General features: G+C 42.0%; 1 protein-coding gene across 26 annotated transcripts in view; it reads left to right on the plus strand.

The window, feature by feature from the left end:
- The window catches only part of NRXN3 (neurexin 3), a 1,041,771-nt gene that overhangs the window by 512,621 nt on the left and 503,217 nt on the right, over positions 1-25,933 (plus strand). The gene's annotated exons all lie outside the window — the stretch shown is intronic.

Consider the following 25,933-nt stretch of genomic DNA (forward strand, 5'->3'; position numbering starts at 1 on the left):
GCTTTGTTAGAAATAATAGCAACATCAAAACCAAACTGCCTGAATCTCATTGAGCCTCCGTGTGTCCTCTAACCTGCTTTGTGCTTATGTACAGTTCTGGCAGCTCCTATGGAGGTGTGCCAGACATTTATTAGGGAGCCCTGGAAGACAAGGGATAGGGATCCCATGCACTCTTCATCTGCTGAATATTCATACTATACTATTTTTGATGTGAGAAATTTCTGTGCCTATCTCAGTAAAGGTGTTCTTGAACTGAGATAATGATAATGATATTAGTCAGTGGGCACAATCTCAGTAGGATGGCTTGGCTGACATACGAACTTCCTATTTGAATTGCCCTCCTCCTCTAAAAGCCAGTGATGTTTAACTGTGATATCAGCTGTCTCAGCACATTGCTTAAGATTTTCTTCTACTGAACCAGGAACTGAAAGTCTGGGCCCATATGATCATGTCGACTCTTAAGGCTTTACTGAGTCAGAACAAGCACCTCATATCCATTGTTCAGCCTAGAGCAGCTTAAAAATGAAGTTTCTGATTTCACTCTTAAATGTGAAATTTCTGATTTCACTCTTTTTAGTAAGACTTTGGTACATGGCTGACTTTTGATGAACAAACATTGTTTTACTTAGACAACCTGATAGGAGGGGGTTGATTTTTTTCTGTTCTAGAAAATTCCTTGTCATGATCTGGGAAATCATATATCATAGAATAGTTTGGTTTGGAAGGGGCCTTAAAGATTATCTAGTTCCAACCCCCTGCTATGGGCAGGGACACCTTCCAGTAGACAAGGTTGCTCAAAGCCCCATCCAACCTGGCTTTGAACACTTCCAGGGATGGACAGTCTGCCAGTGCCTCACCACACTCTAGCTGCTAGTGCTGGGGAAGGTGGCAGCTTCACATACTCTTTGAGAAATACTTTCCTCCTCTCTAGAACTATCGGTGCTGTGGCGTGCTAAATCCCCCCTAACTTTTAATGTTGGTTGTGGTATTGGTTTGGGTTTGTTTTTTTTTTTTTCTCTTTGCTTTCCTCAATCAATATTTCCTTCATTCTGGATTGAATCGATTGAATTCTGTGAATCGTAGGACTCCTTAGCTCAAGGACTACTTTCTGTAGTTTGCTTTTTGGAACAGGATAAAGCGAATTATTCTTTCAGGTAATGCAGTACCCAGATGGTACAATAAGGAGAGAGAGTAGGAGGAATGCCCGCCCCCCCATAAAATGGTATTGACTGTTGTCATTCTACCTTCTTTAAAGCTGAGTACTGTATTTTACTCAACTATACACCACTGGGTGTGGTAGACTGAGTTTCATCTTTGGTAAACCCCTGTCTGACCAAATTATAGCCCAAGTGATGAATGTTTAATTAGATCTGTACTGTGTGAAATGCATTGCTGGTTAGCTAGGTTAAGGCCGGATAGCCCATAAATTGGTACTTTGGTTGTCAGCTTCCCTAGTGCCCCGGGCAGTAACAGAACCCACTGTGGATTCCATTGCGAAACATTAATCTTTGGATTGGATTGTAAAGAGTTTAGGTCTTTTATACTTTTTCATTATTTTCAGTTAAAAAATAAAAGGAAGACTGAATGAAATTAAAAATCTAGGGGTACTTTCAATATTGCAGTGACAGCAAACTGCATCTGTCAAAGTCAGCAGCCCTCATCCTTACCACTGATATGGTATAGAAGCATCTTCAGCAATGTGATATTGCCAAGAATTTAAGCAAGTGCTCACCTTTCTTGAAAACTAAAAAAAACATGTATAGAAGTTGAACTGCTTTAATATCATACTACATTTCCCATCCCTGGAGTTTTCTTAATGCTGTTAGTCAAACAGCCACTGGAAATACAGGGTAATGTTTCTGCTCTGTCCTTAGGATTTATCTGCAGGCAAGGTGTGGCGGGTACTCAAGTGCTCATCTGAGTTCATTCAAGTGGGAAACTGATACTGCAGTTTTTTGAAACCCTGTTTTTTTGACTAGGGTCAAATCTCTGGGATTGCTGGCTTCTTCCAACTTTGAGGCTTAAGTGGCAGAGGCTCAGATTTTGCTGCTATGCAACTTGTCCAAAACTGAGGCGGGAAGATAAGAGTCTGAGGATGAGGGATAAGTAGCATCTGGTTGGTCCAAGGTAATTGCATGTCAAAAGCTCAGGGCAATGTTTTCTCTCTCCAGGTGCTGTTCTATTTCTGGATCTGTCTTGGTAATGTCCACTGGACAAGCCCTGACTATATTTCAAGCTATATTACTGTAGCTAATATTAATTTCTATTATTATATAATACAGCAATGAGGCAACCCAGTCACTGTAGATCAAAGGGATTAGTGCAGCTGTCATGTTGATAAGCTCACATTTTGCCTTACAACACCACCCCAGGCTTGCTTGAATCATGCAGACTCACACTGTCTTGCTCTCATCACTGAAGATACAGCCGAGGATATGTAAATGTGTGTGGGAATGTATGGATCCTGTAGGTATTTACACAAGCTTAGGCAGTGCTGCCTTGCAGCACTGTTTATCTGGGTCTGAAAGCACTCTTTGAATGCAGGCATCACTTTCCCATTTGTATGTTCCCTGAGGCTGTCACTGGGATGACTGGCAGGGTATCAGCTAGACTCTCCTCTCCTGGAGGAATGTTACAGTATCAGAGCTGGTGAGGGCTGTGACATTTCTGAGGGGGGACGCTGCATGGGGTCTGCCTGCTATGCATTATCCCCTATTTGATGAGTTTCCCGTAGCAGGGACTTTTATTTTTTCTGTTCTTATCGATATCTGTCAGTGTACCTAACTTAGCTTTCTTTTCTCTTTTCAGTTACTTTTTTTATTTTTGTTTTCTTTCTTCTCCCCTCTTAGCACAGAGTCCCCAGTTTCAATCCACTGGGTTATCATCTTTCCCAATGTCTGAAATGAGCAAGGGTTGGAGCAGTGCCATGGGAGACCATCATCTTCCTGTTGTCTCCGACTTAGGACACAGAACCAAGCCAAGGGTGCCAGGGACTGATGGTGTAGTTATTTATCAAGCATGAAACAAAGAGGCTGGTCTTCAGGGCTGGTAGAAGTTCCTGGAGATTTCTTGGCAATAGCCATCTTTTACCCTTCCAAACTATAGATTACATAATGATATTTTACTTTCCTGAATTTCTCCTGTAAAATATAAATATGGAATCCTTCTATTCATCTCTTTTGCACAATTCAGTGTGCTATTAAATACTCTGATTTCATCTCAGGAATAGCATTTCAGTGAGACGAGAAAGAAATATTCCTAGATATGCTTTTTCCTTTCTTTTTTTTTGTTTTGTTTGCTATTGAAGAATCACAGAATTTTTTTTCACTTAATTAAAAAAAAAAAAACACCACCACATTTGCCTGCATATGCACTTATTATGCTAAGAGATACTGTGTGGATGAAATCCTTGCCTGATAGACACTTACTTGTGTGAGCAGTCCCCTGCTGTTTGCACGTTTTCACAATAGTAAGCAAAGCAGTTAACCTCACACTTCTTGGTATTCCAGTGCTACAGGGGAAAAACCTTTACCTGAAATTCATTCCTTTCTACATTCTTTACTGGGGTCAGGTACCATGTTTCTTCTTCCAAACTGATATCTAATTGTCTAGGGCATTTGATGTAGCTTGTGTAATTGTCATTTTCAGAGAAATGCTAATTACTCAGTTCCCCTTAAGAAAAGACAGGGAATCCTGGAGGCGCTTCTGTGTCCTGAATGGTCTATGTTTTTCAGGCTGTAGCCACATACTCCAGTAGGTCACAGTTACAGGAGAGTAGTAATGTGCTTGCAAACAGTTTTTTTCCATAGGACACTGTTCTTACCTGCTCTGGAGATTCAGGGCTTTGGCAAAAAGCAGAGGCAGGACACAGGACAGCTTTGGGAAGCTGCCTGCTCCTGCTGTGAAGGCTGGGCTTGAAGGACTGTGAACTGGGTTTGTTTGCACTGATGGATGTTGTGCACTGCAGTTTGTGAACTCTATTGAATTCCCCACCACCACCCCTGCCTTGCCATCGCTGCTGGCATAGCGTGTTGTGTTTATGACAGTCAAACATATCAGAGGCGAAACTTGCCCAGTGATTTGTGAGACCACCTGCATTGCTTCAGCGGAACAGGACTGACAACAGCAGAGGGTGCACTGACTTCTAGGAGGGCTTGATCAGAGGATTTAGGTTTGGGAAGTTCATTGGGCCATGCCAGCCTAGGAGGTTTGGTTGTTCATTCCTCAAGTTTATTTTAATCCTTGAGGGGGAGGGTATTTTGCTAGTCTCAAGAGTGCTTGGACAGGTGTTGGAAACTTGACTTTCATTTATTTATTGCAAACAATGAAGTGTCACCATGATAGAAAGTGGTTAAAGAGGGAAAGGCATGAAGTCCTCAAATGCAGAGCGTAGTTGTTTTAGAAGAGGATCAGGTACTGATCTTTGCCATTGTTACTGTGCCAACATAAAGAATTATGTTTAAACTGGTGTTTATATTGGAATAGTTATTTTGATGTCACTCCTAAATGAGCATAGTTAAATAAAAACAATAAGCTGTCTTAGCCTGTTTGTGATGGGAATGGACAAAGTTTGGGTTTGTTTGTTTGTGTGGTTTTGTTTTGTTTTTTTTTTTGTTTTGTTGTTTTGTTTTGGTGGGGTTTTTGTTTGTTTTTTTGTGGTTTTTGTGGTCTTTTTTTTTTTTTTTGGCTTTTTTTTTTAAGGAATGTCATACGTTGTTTTGGCCTTGATTTGGCCCTGTTTTGGCCTTGTTTTGATTTTATTTCCTTTAAATTGTAGCCAGCAATGATTATTACATGCTGTGGTTCGAGGAGCCATGGTGAACAGGTGTCTTACCTTCCCCCTCAGGACCTCCTTGTCTTTTGTGCTGTGTGAGGTTATTGTACAGGAGATTTGGCTGTCAAATCCAGTCGCTCTTGCTGGAATTTGTGTTTGTTTCAGTAATGTTTAGCTGATTATTATCTGAGTGAGGACAGGACAGTTAGATGCATTGCACTGACTTGTAGCATTGCTGTGGCCTTTCTGAAGGTAATTCCTTTTAGCAGCAGTTCCAAACTGTGCTTTTCTCCTTTTCAGTTTTGGACCGAAAAATCCGTACTCACAAGACAAGATGACATTTTTAGGTCTCCTTCAGTGTAGTTAACTTTCCCCTAGCCTCTGTCTCTGATCATTGCCCTTTTCACAGCAGCATAGGCTCTTTCTCTGTGCCCAAGCATTCTTGGAGGGCAACAAATCTCCTTAGAGCTAGATTCCTGTAATCTAGATGCAGTCCTCCACTTCTCCTTTTCATCTCTGAATCTCCTTTACTGGGCTTGATGGCATATGTTTTAGTCCTTTAATTAAGTCCTCCCTCTGTCTCTCTAGCTGCCAGAGCATGGCTCCCATTTTTCTTGCTGTGGCACTTAAGCATAATTTGGTGTCAAACACATGCTCTCTGATTGAGGTGCAACCAGATTTACTTGCAAATGTGTCTGGGTCAATAGCATTTGTTTCAATTAGATTTACAAAGAGCCATTTTGGTGCTCTGGTGTGCTAGTCAAAGGGGAGACAGGGGAGAGAGTATCAGTGGGGATGGCCTTGGGCCTGCCAGACAAATTAACTAATTTATGATTAAATAAAAAAAAAAGGGGGGGGGGGAAGGATCTGAGGCGATAGGGGAATTTGATATTATAGGCCTGTGGCCAAACAGGACTGTGTTAGTTTCTGCTAAGCAGTAATCAATAGCCAGGGCTTAGCCTGCTGTATACTCTGAGTTCCGTTGCTTTGAGATGTAAAAATTAGTAGAGCCAGGCACCTTTGAATGTAGATGGGATTGTGGCCACACTTGGCTAAATGAGTGCAGACCATTTGTAGCAGGGCTGAGCCAAAGCCACAGCAGGCTGAGAAGAATTAGCTATTATCCAGTATTATTTATTTATCCCTACTTTCCCCTGAAAATGCAGGGGCAGGGTTTTCACATGTGAGAAATATGATTTTATGCCCTGAGGTAAAAAGTTTTATTCGCCTGCCTTGTTACCCCTGCAGTCACTATGAGGAATCTGGCTCCCCGTTGATGCTAAAGGAATTTGTGTGCTCCATGCTTTTCATAATAGATACACTGAGGGACTTAACATGAACTGGATTGAATGCTGCCCTGAGAAAATTGCATTATACCAGCCTCTGACATCCTGCATATTTTGGTGGTTTACACACTCATCTTTACAGATAAATAAGACTAAAGAATTAGATTTGTCCCAAAGTGCTTATATGTCTTTTTTCAATGTTTCAAAGAATCTGCAAAATAGCCTGGCTTAATACTACCGTACTGTCCTGTGCCCATGCTTTCTTTGCAAGACTGCTTTTCCCAACCTGTGTGGTCTTTTGATGGCCTGAGTGCAAGCATCAAGCTTTGTTTTGTATTTTCAATCAATTATGAATAATTTTCTTGTTAACTCCTTGGTTGTTTCATATATCTGATATATGAGAATCATCCAGTTTATAAATTAACAACAAAACTTTGCAGTGGTTTTGTGGAGGTCAAACGAGGGATCACGGTGAAGCTGAGATGGTGAGAGTTCCAGCAGTTGGGGCAAGACAAGTTCCAGCTGGAGACACAGTCAGTGAAGCTGACCACGGGGCAGAGGAGAGGCTTTTTTTTTTTTTTTAAAGCTGCTTCTGCTCTGATTCCTGCAGTTGTCCTGAGCTCTCTTTCTTCTAAAATCTGTTTTCTTTCGACCAGACATGCTTTTGTTTTCTCTTTTAAGCGCTGTGTGTTGAACTTGGGTAACTGACCTCTGTAAGCTACAGCTTGTACCATCAGAGTAAGTGGAAATAATATGGAAGAAGATGCTATTGATCATAAAGCTCTAAATATTTGGAAATTTGCTATTAGAATAGCATTGAGTCATTTTCTAATCATAATAAATCCTTTCATATTCCTACTGTATCTATCAAACAAAATTTTTCATTGTGGCATAAAATATGGACAGCTATTAGAGAAAAGATTGAAGGGCTTCAAAATGCCTGATATCAAAGGTTATTCCATGCACTTCCCATTTTTATCATACTTTTTAAACGTTCTTAAGTTAACTCTGTGCTTTACTGGTGTCTCTATTATGATCAGCCTGACACCTTCATCAGAGATTTTAAGAACTGGCTGGAAGTACAAATCTTTCTACAGTCAGACATAAACATATGCTATATGCTAAATGCTAATACTTTTAGCATTTAGTAAAGCTAAAAGTTACTCTGTAACTTTTTGGCATACATGGAGTTAAAAAAAGCACATCTGAAACAAGCACAGATGCCACAGACCTAGTTCCAATTTACCTATTTGGGTGATACTTGTACCCTTCTCAAAAATATTAGATTTAGTACCTTTGCAAAGCATAAGGGACAGAATGAGCCTTCTGGTGTGTTTATTGTGACTGCACCAGTACTGCCAGCTGTGCTCCCAAAACAGGATGTGTGTTGTGGATGGTGACATAAGAGACAAAGTACAGGACAGAAGGGTACATTGGCTTTTTGAGTGTCTGTTCAGACAGTTTGAACTGGCATCACAGAAAGAATAAATAGGGAGCTCTACACTATCACTTTTATTGGTGTTGCTTTTCAGAACATACTTTAAAAATACTGCATGGTATTAGATGACAGTGAACCTGTGAACTCCACACTGCTTCAGATGGAACTGCTCTGACCTTCAAAACCTCAACGAAGGCAGTTGATTTATGGCAGTAAATTGCATGACCTCGTATCCTAATGGGATCACACTGCCCTTAAATCTGGTCTAGCCCCTGAAGAGAGCTCTGCATGGCTTTCAAAATATGTTCTACAGAAAGAATTTGTCTGCAAAATAACAGATTAGAGGGTAAGGAAGCAGTCGGCTCTTGTGAATAGACCATAAAGTGGCAGTGACATAACTCCTGGGTCCTGCACTGCTTCAGTTGCTGTCTCTTGACCCGACACTGGGTGTGGGGGATAATAGAGGGCTGTTCAACCTCAGGGTGCAAAACTGAACAAAAGCAATAGAAAAACAGCTGCTTCTAAGTAGAAGACTCCAGGGTGAGCGTTGGACTGATTTAGTATACTGCTAAGGGGCTCTTAACTCCAGCTGACTTCACAAGTCTTTGGTAGTTTGTGTAAATTTGCAGACCATGGACAAATGCACTCTGTGCTCTGAGGAGGCTTTGTTTGAAGAGGCCTTCTTAACCTCAGCATCTTCTTCAGAGGCAGTGGAGAAAGAGGTCATTTCTAAGAGGCCATTTTAAAGGGGTCCTTTCTGAAGGTTTCTTGTGGCAATGTTGCACTGTAGCGCGAGACTGTGTTTATTTCCATGCTCTGCCAGCCCCTGATGCCGGTGCCACCTGTTTTCCTTCCCACTGCACAGCTGTGTCTTTGTGTACAATTTCTGAAATGGCTTTTTATGACATCTGTGTTTTAGCTCCCCTGAGACCCATCACTTGCAGTCATAGCTCACTGTGCACTCCCTCCCTCTGCAGAATCAGTGCTGTAAATGTAACTTGCTTAAATTGCCACTCCCTGAAAGAACAGAAAAGATTCATGAGCAAAAATTTGTCTTGGTGGCAATGAAATGCTCACTACCATGATCTCATCCAGGAGCAGACTGTGAAGTTGTCTTTCAATTTATCATTGAGTCAAAATGACAAAAAGTGTGAGCCGGGCATCCACAAAGCTTCTGCAAAGAACAGAGCTGTATTTAAGCATTTGTTCTGTTCCAGGACTTGAATTCCATGTGGTAGTGGCACATGGGGATGGCTCAGGGGAGGATTCCATGGGGATGTGCTCTAGCCAGCATTACAAAGGCCAGTACCAGCTAATGGAGACAACTTGTCCCCCATTATGAAGCCCTTTGCCCTAAGAAGAGCTAGAAAGATAGAGCTGCTTCTGTAGAAGTCACCCATGTTGCCTCAAGATGTACACACAAAAGCTGCTTAAAGCAGTGTTTTGTGTCGATGTGTGTTTTCTAATGGTGTAAAAATACCCTAGACATCTGCCTAGTGCCACTGCCCTAGGCACTGCAGCACGTACTGTGATGCCTGTACTGATCCTACGGTACACGTTATCTCTGGTTTCCTAGCTAATAATTATTGGAAAATCTGGCTGCTGGAAGATGACTGGCATGTTTATTGAAGAAATGCAGTTTGCTAAAACTTGTGGGATATGTTTGATTTTTAAAAGCAGAAGACAGAAATGTAGTTATAACAAATACACAGTAGCCAGTATTGAAGGCATGAGGGCATCTTCTTTCCCCAGATTGTTAGAGAGGGTGTAAGGAGCAACAAGGAGGGAAGGGGAAACCTGGCATGAAACCAGAGATAGTTTCTGCAAGCAGTGATGGCTGAATTTCACAATGACAATGCTGGCCTTGAGATTTGAGAAGTTCTGATGGCTGCCTTTAGAATAAGGTGGTGCCTAAAACCCCTCTCACTGCAACCCTGTCAAATATTCACTGAATTTAGTGGAGAAGGAATGCAAAAACATTAAGGCTTGCATTTTAACTGCAAAAAATAAATATTATTGCAGTGTAACATTTGGGCCATTGAGTCCCATGATGGTAGTGTCATTCCTCTTACAGTCATTACTCAAATATGTTTTGTTATCACATCTTTGAAGAACCAGTCTTATTATTGTTTCCTTATTATGTACAAGCTGAAAGTGTAAAATAAACATATTTCCTCCCTACCAAAGCCTAAATAAGAGCAAATTCTAACAAATAGCCTTAATAATCAACTGATTACTTGAACTTGAAAATACTTAAAGATCATAGCCAGTTTTTGTCTGGGCAAACTGCTAATGCCCAATGAGTTTACAATAATGTTGTTGTTAATGCTGAAAAGGTACAGCTATAAAAGATATAGCTGGCCATCTCTACAAGGCTGTTCTTCCTCTGTTGACACAGTTCCTCAATTATACTTGGAAGCAGCATAAATTTGTAAGGAGGGAGAGGGAAGTTTTTTCCCTGAGCACAGTGCCCAGCAGCTCTCCTGTGCCCATTCTGGTAAGTGTGACTTGCTTTGATTGCTATTGTACCAGCAGGGTTTTTAGCTAGGGAGATGATGGAAAATTAGAAATTGTAGGTTGTGAATTCAGCTGACTCATTTTAGGGGCAGAGGTTTTCCTCAGGGCAGATGCTGTTAAACTCTAGAGAACAAAAAGAATGTGTGACTATCACAAATCCCAAGTACAAGACCTTTGGAGAAGAATTCAGTTTGTCTGTTTCTGTGTTTTGTGAAGCTTGGCTTTCTACTAACTAGCCTCTGAAATATAGGTGGCATGGCAAATTCGCATGTCTTCTGAAGTGTGAATTGCAAAAAAAATTACATTTTAATGAATGTGGCCTTAAATTTTGCTCAGCAAAACCCTGTTCCAAAGCACCTGGATACTCTGGTGCAAGACCTGTGAAGTTATTGGGCTATACTGAATGCAACCCAAGAACCTGTATGAAATGGTAGCATTACTGGTGAATGGAAAGCAGTACTTTTCACAACTGCCTTACATTTTGGCTTATACTGAAAGATTCAATACAAAGATCGTAGGACTAGGTGAACTTCTTTTGACTTAAACAGAACAATATAGTTTAGTAATCTGCCACAATGGGATTTTCTTACGAAGACAGAGCTTTACTGTAGAACAGTCATTCATTTGAAAATATGTCTTATATTCAAATTTACGGTATAAAATCCACAGAAGCAATGTGAAGTGCAGTATATTCTATTCCCTGAAGCAATTTATAGAAGTGAGGTTTTCTTTTAATAAGCAAAGGCATCCTTTCTCAAATGAAGAAATTGATTGTCTGTGATTTTTCTTACTATCTCAATGAAGCAATGTAGACCACACTGCTAGTTTGTCCCAGTACCTGCCTCCTACTAGCACAAGGAAGAAGAACAGCTGTATAGTCTGGGCAGAGCTGAACAGTTATGACAGTAACCTGAGACTTGAGTGACTCAGTTCACTTATTTTTTAATATAGACATCCTTTGTGATGTGACAATTTTCTTCGTCTCTGATGTGCTTCAGTTTTATGTTTGTAAAATGGAGTTGATATTTCTGTGTTTAGAGGAATGTTCCGAGATGAGTCAGTGTATTATACATCTGGGACAGTCTGAGCAACTATGTCTTCTGTGGAAGTCTGGTGAGAATGTAGATCAAATTCTGTTGCTTGTATTCTTCAGCCCCTGAATAAAGAAGTATCACCTTGTGCCAGTTTTTATCCATTTGTGTTCTTATCCTTCACTGAGATCTACTAGACTGATTTGTGTATTTTCCTCTTGCACTTGAGATTTTGTTTTGGCAGGCATCTCTGTTCTGACAATTTCTTTCTGACATTTGGCCAAGAAAAGTATGACACAAATTAAAATTTATTTCCCTGCTACAGCAAACCCTGGCCACAGATGAGCTCAAAAGGTGTTATCTTCCAACCTACTAGAGCAGGGTTCATTTCTGTTCTTTCTCTGGTTAAATCAATATCACTGTCTGTGACACAGCTGAGAATTTAGAGCCTCGGCAAACGCAGAAGTCATGTACATGAGCATTGGACTGATCTGAGAGTTTTACTTCTCCTGCAAGCGAGGGCTGAGCAGCGTGGCTGTACCATGGAACTTCTGGACCTGAATAAGCCAGTCAGTCTCCTTCCTTTTAACTGCATGAGCTAGTCTAGGCCACTTTCATAGCACACAGCTGCATCTCCTCTTCAAAACGCAGCATTTGGTCATCAGACAAAGGAGTAGCGTGGGGTTGTTTGTTGCCTTTTTTTTGGGGGGGGGAGGGGGGGGGTGTATTTCTAGCAGCACGAGGCCATGTGATCATAGCCTTATTGCTTCCTTTTCCTCTTAACTTAGATTTTTCTCCCTTTTTAACTGAGGTCAAATGCGTATGTGTAGGTGACACCAATCATTTCACAGTTTGTCCCATTCCTCTGCTCTGGCTCAACCCCCTTGTGACATTCTACTGTTTGGCCTATGACAAATGGGGCCTGGAGTGAGATGGAAATGAACTCAAGAGTGAGTTTATAGGACTGTGGAGGACCATCTGTTAATGTAAATGTTTAAGGTAAAATCTATTAAGGCCTGTGTGCTGATGAGACATTTAATTTGCATCCTGCCTCTGGGAGTATTTTTGGCTCATGTGTGAGGGCAGCAGAGTTCCAGGGCAGACAAGCATGCTTTTTCTTCATCTTTTTGCTAGTGCAGGTTTTATGTTATGGTTGAAATGCCAGACCCTGAGATGTCAAATATGCTGCTTAGTTTCAAAATGTGGTTTGGTTTTAAAACTTATCAAGGACTCCGCTTCCCCCAAAGAACTCATGGATTCTGTTACACCTTTTTTATTTATAGGAAATGAGAATTTAGGTATCATTATTTTTAGAAGCAGGAGAAACTTCTCCATTCTTTGCTATTCAGAATTCAAATACAAGAGAGAGAGTGAGCAAGAAAAAACAGTTTGTAAGGAGAAAGTGCAATGGGTTGATACCACTCATCCCTTGCTTTGTGCATGTCTCTCCTCTTGAAATTAATGGCATCAACAGGGAAAGCCAAGCTAGGTTTTTCTAAGCTGTTCTGATATTCTGATGAGTAGATTAGGGGAAGACTGTTTAAAAAGGTCTGAAGGTGTGTCACTGCTTGCCCATCAAGGAATAGTCCACAACTTTAATCCTGTCAGTGTCCATTTAAGTCTGTGAAGAAATTTTAGTATTTCTGAACCTTAAAGGGCACATAAGTCTGTAGTGTTATAAGGAATGTAATTTAAAGTATGAGTTTTCTGCATTAGAAACTGGGAATGCTTATCACTGGTGCTTTTATGTGCTTGACTCTAAGCTGCTTTTTAAAAAAATATTGTTGGTATGGTTGGGAGCCATGTTCCATGGCATTTCTGTGTTGGCATTTCTTTGGAACATGAGCTCTGAGAGCAGGGGGGCCTGAGAATTGGAGTGTGGATCATTCATCTCAACTCTAGTGACTTTAATAATTTTGAATTGGTGGGATAGAACACTGACAAGGTCATAGTAATAAACTGTTGATTACATAAATCTCCAACCTAGAGCTGATAAGTCTTAACTGTAACCAAAATTTTTCTTGTTATCACACAGAAATTGTTCATACAGTGTCATGGTTTAACCCCAGCTGGTAACAAAGCACCACAAAACCACTTGCTTGCTTTCCTCCCTCCTCCCTGCCCCATGGGGTGGGGGCTAGAACTGGAAGACTAAAAGTGAGAAAACTTATGGGTAGAGATAAAGACAGTCTGGTGGGGCAGAAAAGGAAGGAAATAATAAAAGAATTAGGATGTAAAAAATAAGTGATGCACAGTGCAGTTGCTCACCAGTCACTGACCAGTGCCCAGCCAGTTCCCAAGCAGTGGCCTTTTCCTCCTTCCACTCTCCCCTCTCCCTGGCTTTCCCCTTAGTTTATATACTGAGCATGATGTTATGCGGTACAGAATACCCCTTGGTCCAGTTTGGGTCAGCTGTGCTCCCTCCCAGCTTCTTGTGCCTCTCCAGCCTTCTTGCTACCAGGGCTCAAGAAACTGAAGTCCTAGACTTAGTATAAACACTGCTTAGCCACAACTTAAAAAGTTGGTGTGTTATCAACATTATTTTACTACTAAATCCAAAACACAGCTTTATGCCAGCTACTAGGAAGAAAATTGATTCTACCCCGCCTAAAACCAGTACATACAGTAAGAAATGTAGATGTTCTATATGGAGCCATATACATCCAGAACAGCTTAAAGCCATTAAAGAGGTTGATGTCTAGTTCATCTAAACATATTGAGGACTGGACCTTTCTCCATTCTTGGATTATCTTGGATATGCAACTCTGAATATGCCAGATAGCTTGGATGTGGCCAGCACAGATTTCAGTAGCGGACAGTTCTTGTCTGTCTTCCAGTCATAGGTGTGGAGAGCAAAGATTCTCCCATAATTCTTTTCTCTACCTTAGCTGTTTAAGTCTCTGAATAACAAGAATGACGTTGGCAATGAAGGTTTATGAAGAACTTTGTGCTAAGGTCTTGTCAGTTTAGCATACTTATTCTGTACTACTTCCTTGTGTGGGCACCCTGCATTTAACATGCCTTTGTTGGGGGTTAGAACTAGATTAAGTTTAACTGCCAAAAATAAATTGAGGTATAGAATAAGGGAATTATGGACAGAATGCTGTTAAGTCACATTCTTATTTGTTCTGAAGTTAATTTCCCTGTGTTGGCAAGCACTAAGGAAAAGCTTCTTGTCTTCTCATGGTAAGAGGAGAGAAAATCCAGTTTGGATTCAGCATGTCCTTCTTTTCCCCTTCTCCTTTAACTCCAGTTTGCCCTCTGTGCCAAACTGGAGAATTGCACATTCACCTCTCACTCTCCAGCTGAAGAAGATTGATGTGCAATTAAGATCTCTAAGGAGATGTATTAAACCCTGCAAGAACTCCAAATTCAGCCATGAATCTTCTTGTTATTTTGTTTTTTCCTCTCCTTTCTATATTGTGTATTGCTATCTCCTCATCTTCAGGACCATTGTGACCCTGGCTCATGCTCCAGTGAAAAGTGGGAGCTGAAAGTATTATTAAAAGTAGTCACTGAAATCTGCCTCCAGTGACAAAGCTCTGAAAGTGGCTTGGTTTCATGCCATTTTACCTCAGTCTTCCTCCTTTCTTGTGCTGTGTTAGGTTAAGTTTTGTTGAGTCACAGTTGCCATGATGTGGCTACATTAAAATGTTACCATAAAACATAAAGATACTTCTTTTTTATGTGGAATGAATTTCTGAAGTTTTGGAAATCCTGTTCCATGGCGGCTTCTTCCAGAAAATTGCTAAGAAAGGTGGAGGTTCTTGTAGCTTTTGGCTGACAACAAAACAGAGGAATTGTTGGAAAATCTTGAGACACCTCTCATTGTGAGATATCCACATTTATTTTCTCAATCCAGGTATTCAGTATGTGTGGATTTCAAGTTAATTTATGTCACTTATCACTGATCTGCTTTCCTAATACTGTAACAGAACTCCTCTCCTAAAATGAAGGTATTTCCTTTCTTCAGTTGTATCTTATTTCTTCAGCTTTTATATATCTTCAAGCATTTTCTTTTGTTTTTTTTTTTGCTGCTTCAATCATTCTTCCACTTAGTTTGATTTAAGCCTCTTCCTGTGGCTTTTGGTACAGGCAATATTGAGCACACCTGTATGCATTAGGGTTTCAAACAGATTTATTCACAGAAAATGTTTCTTCACCTATGTAGGAGTTACAACTCATCTGAGACGTTAAGCTCATTGCTCCATTTCTTGCCATGTGTGTGATAGTTTTCTTTTGATGGAAGAAGTTTCTTGCTGCTGCTGAGACTCACAATCCATGCAGATGTACTAACTTAGACAGTGAGCAATGTCCAATTCCTCATCATACACTTAGCTTTTGTGAATACTTTTTTATTCATTTGAGGAAACTGTCATGCCTGAAAATGTACCATTTTCCAGAATTGTTATGCCTAAGCTGTTATGTAGCTGTCGAATCTCTGATACCATTATTTTGTTTCTCTGTACATACCAAATTCTGAGACCTCTGCTTGTGTACTGGGTTTGCAGCCATTTTGCCCTTGTCTTCTATTATGGATTTGATTCTAATTTAGTTGAATGAAATGCAAATCTTTCTGCTCGAATCTATGGATTTGGAAATCAGGCCTTATATGATGGCAGACTAACTGAAAAATAAAGCATATTTTCATGTTTTGCTCCCTATTTGTTTGTCCTCTGAGGTACAGAAATCCTCTACCATTTGCAGTTTTTCTGAGAATAGATCAGAACCAAAAATATCAGTAGGTTACATGTCCTCCTTTTATAGATAGCAAAGCTGTTGACTTTTACCTCTACTTTTATAAAAGTCTGTGAGAAAATTGACTTAACAGAAGGCAGAAGCCAAGACTTGATTACTTGCAGTCCACAAGATCTGTGTAGTACATGTAGCTACACCAGAGTATTAGTTTCAGTGTTCCGAGCAAGTTAAGTTCTCCCTGCAATTTTAAACACATTGAATATTCTTCATTTCCTTGCCAGAGTGTTTGTAAAATATTGTTGTGTTTTGTTAAGTTCCAGTGCTGCTTTTTGTCTTGCCTGTTGGTAAATGGACCTGTCTCTGCACAATTCCTACACTACTGTCTTCTACAGCAGGAGTCGCTATAACTGTAAGATGTTGCTTTGTAGTTCATTCTCTCTGGTATTTTGTATGCAACCATTTCAAAAGTACAATAAAAGAAGGGCTTAATCTGGCAGAGCAAGATGAAGTTTAAAGAGCAGAAAAAGAAAGATAAGCACTTTGTCTGTCTCCCATTCTCTAGTCTAAGGGTGGCCTCTATGATTAATGTAGCAGTCTGTGCTCCTTAAAGAGGGTGTTACTCAAGCAGGAATTTGGCTGCTCAGGCTAGAGGGAATGCGATGGGCTGGTGCATAGCAGTGGTAACACAAGGTCACAGAGGTGTTAAAATGTGCTAGTAAGAGCATAGAGGTTAGTGCCTTCATTGAGCAGCTGCAATGAAGAGGAACAGAAGTTATGTACTGAATTGTGGCTTTATTAGCTCCTGAAGAAGCTGACCATCTAGGTAAGTTATCCTGGCAAGCCTTTGATACTTCTGGTTATAAATGGTTATACTGCCAGTTTCTCCAATGGCAATGGTATTTCTGAACCTACACTGTTTAGGAAGTTAATTTGCTCCTCTAATAGTGCTATTACAATGTGTTTAGAAATTGCAAAGGCCTATATATCAGTGGGGATGTGAGGCTATGCAGCAGGTGTGAAAAGTCCTCTTGTAGGCACATTTCTGCACATAATTGGTTTACTAAGTATCTCCTGAAGGAATATGAAAGGCTGTGTATCCAAATATACTTGGAGGTTGTCGTGGTTTAAACCTAGCCATGCAGCTCGTTCACTCACTATCCCCCTTCCTCCCCCAACTCCTGGAGAGATGGGGAGGAGAATCAAAAGAATGTAGCTCCCACGGGTTGAGATAAGAACAGTTTAATAACTAAGGTATAACACAAATCACTACTGCTACCACCAATAATAATAATGGTAAAGGAAATAATGGAAGAGAATACGAATACAACACCTCACCACCTGCCACCCAATAACTCGCCCCACCCTGTCCGACTGAGCACTGACCAATACCTAGTCGAACCCCGCAGTGAACTCGCCCTTCCGGGCAACTCTCAGTTACATCCTGGCCATGACGAGCTGTGGTATGGAATACCTCTTTGGCTAGTTTGGGTCAGGTGTCCTGTCTCTGCTTCCTCCCGGCTTCCCCTCCTCCCTGGCAGAGCATGAGACTCAGACTCATGGTCAGATTAAAACATTATCGAGCAGTAACTAAAAACATCGGTGTTACCAGCCCTGTTCCCAGGCTGAAACTCAAAACACAACGCTGCACCAGCTACCAAGAAAGAGAAAAAATGACTGCTACTGTTAAGCCCAGGACAGAGGTTTTTTGAGTGGTGTCACCTGAGCTCTTGAATGGACACAACAGATTCTAAAGAACAAACACTTAGTGGAAACAGTGGAAATATCTGAAACTTGATTGAGACTGCTGTGCAGTCATCCTGCTGCCGAGAGGCTAATGGACCTGGTTTATGCTTTTCAGTAGTTCACACTCCTTTGGAAAGATCTGCTGGCATAAGCTATTGGAAATAAACTGAAATTGGTAGAATTGTGCCAACATGTGACATAAGTGAATTGAGCTCATAGGATAGCTAAGCATAAATCTGAAGACTGCAGAGCACAGTCTCTGTCCTGTAGGGTGCTGAGCAATTGCAAATTCTGCTAGCTACACTGGAAGTCAGTATTTTCAGTCTTTAGTAAAAAAAAATGAAAATTTTTAAAGCAAATGTAATTTTTTCTAGGGGTGGTTGGGGTAGAAATTAGATTTTATTTTTTTATTTTTTTTTTTAGTGCTGAAATCCTAGCAGGGGTAAATACTTGGTTTTCTTTTTTTGTTTTCACCTATATAAGCTCTTTGAAGCCAGTGGCAAAGAATGAAGAGTGTGTTGTAATGATGAATGTGGCCTTTTTGCTATTTATGAGAGCAGAGCTGCTGCTGTTTTAAAGCCAACAAACTGAATGAGTAGGCAATAGAAGTTAACTTGGTCATAGGCATTTTCATTCTCCTTTTCCGCATATTTTGCTGTTTCAGGAGGGAGGAATTAAGTATTGTGTTCTTTGGCATGCCTTAGTAAAGGAAGTAGTGATGTACTAAGGAAGACAGAATCCTGACTGAGCAGTGTCACAAATGAGAAGTTTAGGATTGCTTCTAGCAAATTAAATGGTTCTTTGGTTTGCACAGGCTGTTCCTGGTGATTTTTTTCAACGTTTTACTGTTAAAATTAAAGACAAAGTCCCTTTTGCCACTCAAATAGTCTCTATTTTGAGAATATATTCTATCTGTTTAAATGCAATTGAGCTGAATAATAAAGGTCTCTTTGGTCTGTCAGGGCCAGATTGGAATAGGTTGCACAAAGTACCATGCTCAGCAAAACCCCATTCAGCTATTATAGGGCTGTGGGGGTGTTTGGTCCCAGTGACTGATAATGCTTTTAATTCCTGTATTGGGGTTTTGACTGCCTCTTCATGTTCCAAGTTCCATTTCCATGGTTTTCCCTTTTGTAAAAGTCAGTACAGTGGGTGGGCAATGACAGAAAATCCAGGTACGTGTTTTCTCCAGTATTCTCAAGTTCCCATTAACGTCATTCTTTCTTAGATTGGGCATCTGCAGCTGTTTTATTTTTCTTAAGGTATCTGGAGGAATCACTGCACTGCCCGCTATCCAAATACCCAAAAACTTTTCTTGTGTACTTGGTCCCTGATATTTCTCAGGTGGAATGTCAACTTCTGCTTTATGTAGTGCTTGCCACACTGCTCTGACCACTTCCCCTACCTTTTCAGGGGACTCTCTTCTGATTAGAATATCTATATATTGGTACAGTTTCACATTCTAAGGAAGTGAGACTGTAAAAGTTCAACATGTGTAGCATGAGAAATTGTGTGTAAATGTTTATACATGGAAGTCTGTTAAGGGTATATTGTCTACATTCCTAAGTAAGGGCAAATTTCTTTTTATCCTTCTTTTGTAAGGGGACCATAAAGAGAGTAACTTTTACACCTAGTGCTGCTATCCATGGGCGTGTGGCTGTTTGTAGTGTGGCTGTTAGGGTTGCAGTATTGGGAACTGCAGTTATTAGCGAGGCTGTGTTGCATTTAAGTGCTGCTAATCAGTTGTTATTTGCCATCTGCCATCCAGTTCTTGGACAGATTAAACTGGTGAATTGTATGGGGAGTGGGTTCTAGAGGTGCTTTGTCATGTCTTCAGATCAGCTATGATCTGCTGCAGTAGAAATCAGGGACTGTGTTATGGTAGTAATCTTTGAACTGGGGAGTGCCAGTACTGTGCAAACTACATGCGCTGTAGCCTCCAAATTCTTATTAGGATTAGGGTTGACATTTGAACCAAAAGGCCACATGCTGCTGTTTGGCAGGCACCATGTTCAGCTGTACAGAACATCAAAACCCAAAAGATTTTCCTTATGAACTTAACTGCAAAATGAGTAAGTGACATGCACTTCTTGCCTAGAAGCCACAAATTAATTTTTGCAGTTTGGCAAATAACACTTGCTCCTGCTGGTTACACCAGTTTGCTGAGAATCCTGATTAAGGATCCTGGTGATTACACCAATTTGTCTCAAATGAGTTATTTGAGTTGCTTAAAGAATCACTGTCAAAGGTATTGGTAAAAGTGGTTTTAATATGAATTTATGAAACTGCAACTTAAAGTTCAGTGGTGAGGTTCACTCTGTTATTTAATACATCAGTGAAACATACACAAAGAAAATTGAGGTATAACCAACCTAAAATGATTTATACAGAGACTGAAGAGGCAAAAGAAGAGACCCCCTGTTGAGTTATGAGGTTCAGAGTGGACCCCCTTGCTTTTTAAACTCCTGTTGGAGCTCAGATGCAGCTAGGTCAAAGTTAGTCCTAGACTTAGACAATGGTTTATTTCTAAAGGAACTAACTATGTTAATTTCATCAGTATTAATTTAGCATGCTATCAGCAACTTACTGAGGATCTGTTGCAAATAAGGGGCCTCCCTGCCTTGGGTAAGGAAGGATCTCTCCATCTCAGGTAAAGAATCTCAGGCCTTGAGAAGTGCCCCCAGTTCAAGGGCAGAGTCACTGGCTTGCAGTCCAGTAGCATTTTAGAGAGAACTCTAACTAGACTTGTCTAAGGATCTTGTGTTAGTAGAAAGGTCTCTGCCTCAAGGATCAACCTTTAGAGGTGTCCCAGCTCAAGGGAAGATCACTCCCATGATGTTTAGCAGGGAGAGCTCAAAGAAAGGCTCACTTAGGCTGCCATCTTTACGGGATAAAGTGGCTGGGTCCTAGTTAAATTGCATCCAATGGCAAAGGTATGCATGAGACTCCTTGCATCCACAACTTTCTTTGTTCCTTGATAAATGAGTCTTGGAGAAACTACCATTTCACATGTTAATCACATGATCAGTGTTCCAAGCTCACTTTCATTGGTGCTCACTGGGTCACTGTGCCCCTTTCTGGGTTTTCTGGAGGAAAACATTTAACATTTATAATATATAACAATATGTTGAAAAAGACATCATGCTTTTTTGTCTGGTGTATCTTTTGTAGGCTGGACGTTTTATTTGATGAGATTTGTTTTGCTTCAGAAAAGTAGTATGAATTAAACTATAACTGCCCCAATGGAACAAAGTTAATAGCCATTTAAATTAAACTACAGCCTCCAGTGGATTACCACCTCACTGTCTTTGCTCTAAAATAGAGCTATTTTATCCCCTAGGTTACATAGTCTTTCCTTGTCGGTTATGGGAATTTAAATGTGATGCATTATCCACAGGAGGGCTCCCTTATTGTTCCCTGAAGGTAACAGGGACATATTGGGAGTTTCAAGGGAAAATTTCAGTTTCAAAATGCAAATGAAAGCAATAGAGAGTTCGAAGAAAATCTTTTTCCTAGTTCACACCAAGATCTGGCTTCATGAGAAGTTTTATGCAGATGAGCCTTAATGCACTTTTCTGTTTTGTCTCTAAAACTAAAATCAAGGTTGAGAATAATGTTCCTGCAATATATTTGTACATTTCTAAGTAACTTCTAAACTGGTTTTGTTTTCTCTGAGATGCTAGTGTTAAGTCTGCGGGGAGCTACAAAAGCAGCTCACATCAGGGTGAATGAAAAGAAGATATATAAGCACTATGTTGCAAATGAGATGTTTACAGAATAAGATGAATCTTCAGATGCTTCTCCAATTGTGTTATATTTGTCTTTTTTAATGGGGGGTGTTGGGAAAGGAATTGGACTAAAGTACCTGGTAGCAATCATTCTATCTTAATCCCTGAAACAACGCCTTTGTGAACCAGTGATGACATCGGTTTTTCTCTTTTTCCTGCTTTGGCTTTGCACCCATAGAATGGATGAGAGGTATTTCCTTCAGTCTTTACAGGCCGTGGACAATCTGCTAAAGTTCCTGTGATGGGGAGCTGTTTATGTTGTGTTTGGGGAGAGAGATGTGAAAATGTGTTCTGTTAGAAGCTGCAGCTTGCTAGCTTGTTTTACTTGTTAAGCAAAATTGTATCTGGTGACAGAACAGTATAAGAACATAAGTCAATGTCTCCTGAATCTTCTGTTTTCTTTTCACATGTGTCAAGTTTTTTAGCTAAAGAATTAGTATTGGTAATTTCTTCCCCTGCTGATGTGCAGCTTGGGCTGATGTCCATCAGTTGTTCTTACAGTGCTTCTATCTAGTTCCAGACAGCCCACTCCAAGAAAATATGCCCCTTTAAGGCCGGTCTTTACAGCATAAGCAATTACTCTGCATAATGTCTCACTTTTTCTGCATGAGAACATTGCATGAAGAAAATGTCAGATGCTCTGGTGAACTCTGAGCTCATCTGATCTCTTTTGGCTGGTTCCATTGGACAAGAAAAGATCATAGAATCATAGAATAGTTAGGGTTGGAAAGGACATTAAGATCATCTAGTTCCAAACCCCCTGCCATGGGCAGGGACACCTCACACTAAACCATATCACCCAAGGCCTTGTGCAACCTGATCTTGAACACCGCCAGGGATGGAGCATTCACAACCTCCCTGGGCAACCTATTCCAGTGCCTCACCACCCTAACAGGAAAGAATGTCCTCCTTATATCCAATCTAAACTTCCCCTCTTTAAGTTTTAACCCGTTACCCCTTGTCCTATCACTACAGTCCCTAATGAAGAGTCCCTCCCCAGCTTCCCTATAGGCCCCCTTCAGATACTGGAAGGCTGCTATGAGGCCTCCATGCAGCCTTCTCTTCTCCAGGCTGAACAGCCCCAACTTCCTCAGCCTGTCTTCATATGGGAGGTGCTCCAGTCCTCTGATCATCCTCGTGGCCCTTCTCTGGACTTGTTCCAACAGTTCCATGTCCTTTTTATGTTGAGGACACCAGAACTGCACACAATACTCCAGGTGAGGTCTCACAAGAGCAGAGTAAAGGGGCAGGATCACCTCCTTCGACCTGCTGGTCACGCTCCTTTTGATGAGGCCCAGGATATGGTTGGCTTTCTGGGCTGCAAGTGCACACTGCTCATTTCTCATTGACCGACACCCCCAAGTCCCTCTCTGCAGGGCTGCTCTGAATCTCTTCTCTACCCAACCTGTAGCTGTGCCTGGGATTGCTCTGACCTAGGTGTAGGACCTTGCACTTGGCATGAGGTTGGCATCAGCCCACCACACAAGCATGTTGAGGTCCCTCTGGATGGCACTCCTTCCCTCCAGGGTATCAACCGAACCACACAGCTTGGTGTCATTGGCAAACTTCCTTAGGGCACACTCAATCCCACTGTCCATGTCAGCAATGAAGATGTTAAACAAGACCGGTCCCAACACCGATCCCTGAGGGACACCACTCTTTACTGGTCTCCAGCCAGACATTGAGCCATTGATCACAACTCTTTGCGTGTGGCCATCCAGGCAGTTCTTTATCCACCGAGTGGTCCATCCATCAAATTGATGTCTCTCCAATTTAGAGACAAGGATGTCATGTGGGACAGTGTCAAACGCTTTACACAAGTCCAGGTAGATGACATCAACTGCTCTACCCCTGTTCATCAGTTTTGTAGCCCCATCATAGAAGGCCACCAAATTGGTCAGGCAGGATTTCCCCTTAGTGAAGCCATGCTGGCTGTCACCAAGCACCTTGTTGTTTTTCATGTGCCTTAGCATGCCTTCTAGGAGAATCTGCTCCAAGATTTTGCCACGTACAGAGGTGAGAGTGACTGGTCTGTAATTCCCCAGGTCATCCATTTTCCCCTTCTTGAAAATGGGGGTTATATTTCCCTTTTTCCAGTCGTTGGGAACTTCACCTGACTGCCATGATTTCTCAAATATGATGGCCAGTGGCTTCGCAACTTCATTCGTCAGCTCCTTCAGGACCCGCGGATGGATCTCATCAGGACCCATGGACTTGTGCACGTTCAGATTTTTAAGAGGGTCTCCAACCAGATCCTCTCCTACAGTGGGCCCAAAGTCTTCATTCTTACAGTCCCTGCATCTGCCTTCCAAGACTTGGGTGGTGTGGTCAGAGCCTTTGCCAGTGAAGACCGAGGCAAAGAAGTCATTCAGAACCTCAGCCTTCTCCAAATCCTGTGTAGCCAGTTCTGAGAGCTTCCTGAGGGCCTACGTTCTCCCTAGTCTGTTTTTTATTTGCTATGTACCTGTAGAATCCCTTCCTGTTGTCCTTAATATCCCTGGCCAAGTATAATTCTAACTGGTCCTTAGGTTTCCTAACCTGGTCCCTAGCTTCCCGGACAACATCCCTGTACTCTTCCCAGGCCACCTGTCCTTGCTTCCACTTATTATAAGCCTCTTTTTTCATTTGAATTTTCCTCAGCAGCTCCTTATCCATCCAAGGAGGTCTCCTGGCCCTCCTGCTGCACTTCCTTCTGGTTGGAGTGCAACACTCCTGAGCTTGCAGTAGGTGATCCTTGAATATCAACCAACAGTCTTGGGCCCCCCTGCTCTCTAGGGCTGTGTCCCATGGAATCTTACTAAGAAGGTTCCTGAAGAGGCCAAAGTCTGCTCTTTTGAAGTCCAGGGCAGTGAGCTTGCTGCACGCTCTTCTCACTGTCCTGAGCATCTCAAATTCGAGCATCTCATGATCGCTGCATCCAAGGCTGCCGTGGAGCGTCACATTTCCAATGAGCCCTTCCCTGTTGGTGAGCATGAGGTCAAGCATGGCACCTCTCCTTGTCGGCTCCTCTGTTACTTGCAGAAGGAAGTTGTCTTCCACACAATCAAGGAACCTCCTGGATTGCTTGTGCCGGGCCGTACCATCGTTCCAACAGATGTCAGGGTGGTTGAAGTCACCCATGAGAACAAGGGCCTGTGAGCGTGAGGCTTTTCCTATCTGTGTATAAAGTTCTTCATCTGCAGGTTCTTCTTGATCAGGCGGTTTGTAACAGATCCCCACAGTAATGTCTCCCATTGCTGTTCTCCCTTAAACCCTGACCCACAAACTCTCTGTGGACTGCTCACCTGTCCCCAGACAGAGTTCCATACTCTCCAGCCTATCCCTAACATAAACAGGAAGGCCCCCTCCCTGCCTGCCAAGCCTGTCTTTTCTAAAGAGCCTGTAACCTTCCATTCCAACACTCCAGTCATAGGAGCCATCCCACCATGTTTCTGCGATGCCTATTATATCACACACCCGCAGACATGCAAACATCTCTAATTACAGTATCACAGTATGCTAGAGATTAGAAGGGACCTCAAAAGATCATCTAGTCCAATCCCCCTGCTGGAGCAGGAACACCTGGATAAGGTTACACACGAATGTGTCCAGGCGGGTTTAGAATGTCTCCAGAGGAGACTCCACAACCTCCCTGGGCAGCCTGTTCCAGTGTTCCGTCACCCTCACTGAGAAGAAGTTTCTTCTCAAGTTTAAGTGGAACCTCTTGTGTTCCAGTTTGTACCCATTACCCCTTGTCCTGTCATTGTTTGCCACTGAGTAGAGCCTGGCTCCGTCCTCGTGACACTCCGCCTTTATATATTTATATACACTAATAAGGTCACCCCTCAGTCTCCTCTTCTCCAGACTATAGAGACCCAGCTCCCTCAGTCTTTCCTCATAAGGGAGATGCTCCACTCCCTTAATCATCTTAGTTGCCCTGCGCTGGACTCTCTCCAGCAGCTCCCTGTCCTTCTTGAACTGAGGGGCCCAGAACTGGACACAATATTCCAGATGCGGTCTCACCAGGGCAGAGTAGAGGGGAAGGAGGACCTCTCTCGACCTACTAACCACCCCCCTTCTAACACACCCCAGGATGCCATTGGCCTTCTTGGCCACAAGGGCACAGTGTTGGCTCATGGTCATCCTGTCGTCCACTAGGACCCCCAGGTCCCTCTCCCCTACACTGCTCTCTAACAGGTCGTTCCCCAACCTATACTGGAACCTGGGGTTGTTCCTGCCCAGACGCAGGACTCTACACTTTCCCTTGTTATATTTCACCAAGTTATTCCCTGCCCAACTCTCCAGCCTGTCCAGGTCTCGCTGGATGGCAGCACAGCCTTCTGGCGTGTCAGCCACTCCTCCCAGCTTAGTGTCATCAGCAAACTTGCTGATAGTACACTCAATTCCCTCATCTAAATCATTGATGAATATATTAAATAATACTGGTCCCAGTACTGACCCTTGAGGCACTCCACTAGTTACAGGCCTCCAACTAGACTCCGCCCCATAGACTACAACTCTCTGGCTTTTCTCCTTCAGCCAGTTCGCAGTCCACCTCACTACCTGATCATCCAGACCACACTTCCTCAATTTAGCTGTGAGGATGCTGTGGGAGACTGTGTCAAATGCTTTGCTGAAGTCAAGGTAGACCACATCCACCGCTCTGCCATCATCCATCC

The sequence above is a fragment of the Pezoporus flaviventris genome, unplaced genomic scaffold (assembly GCF_033815535.1).
Source record: "Pezoporus flaviventris isolate CSIRO_AGI_PZ_B2104156 unplaced genomic scaffold, CSIRO_AGI_Pfla_v1 ptg000036l, whole genome shotgun sequence".
Taxonomy (NCBI): Eukaryota; Metazoa; Chordata; class Aves; order Psittaciformes; family Psittacidae; genus Pezoporus; species Pezoporus flaviventris.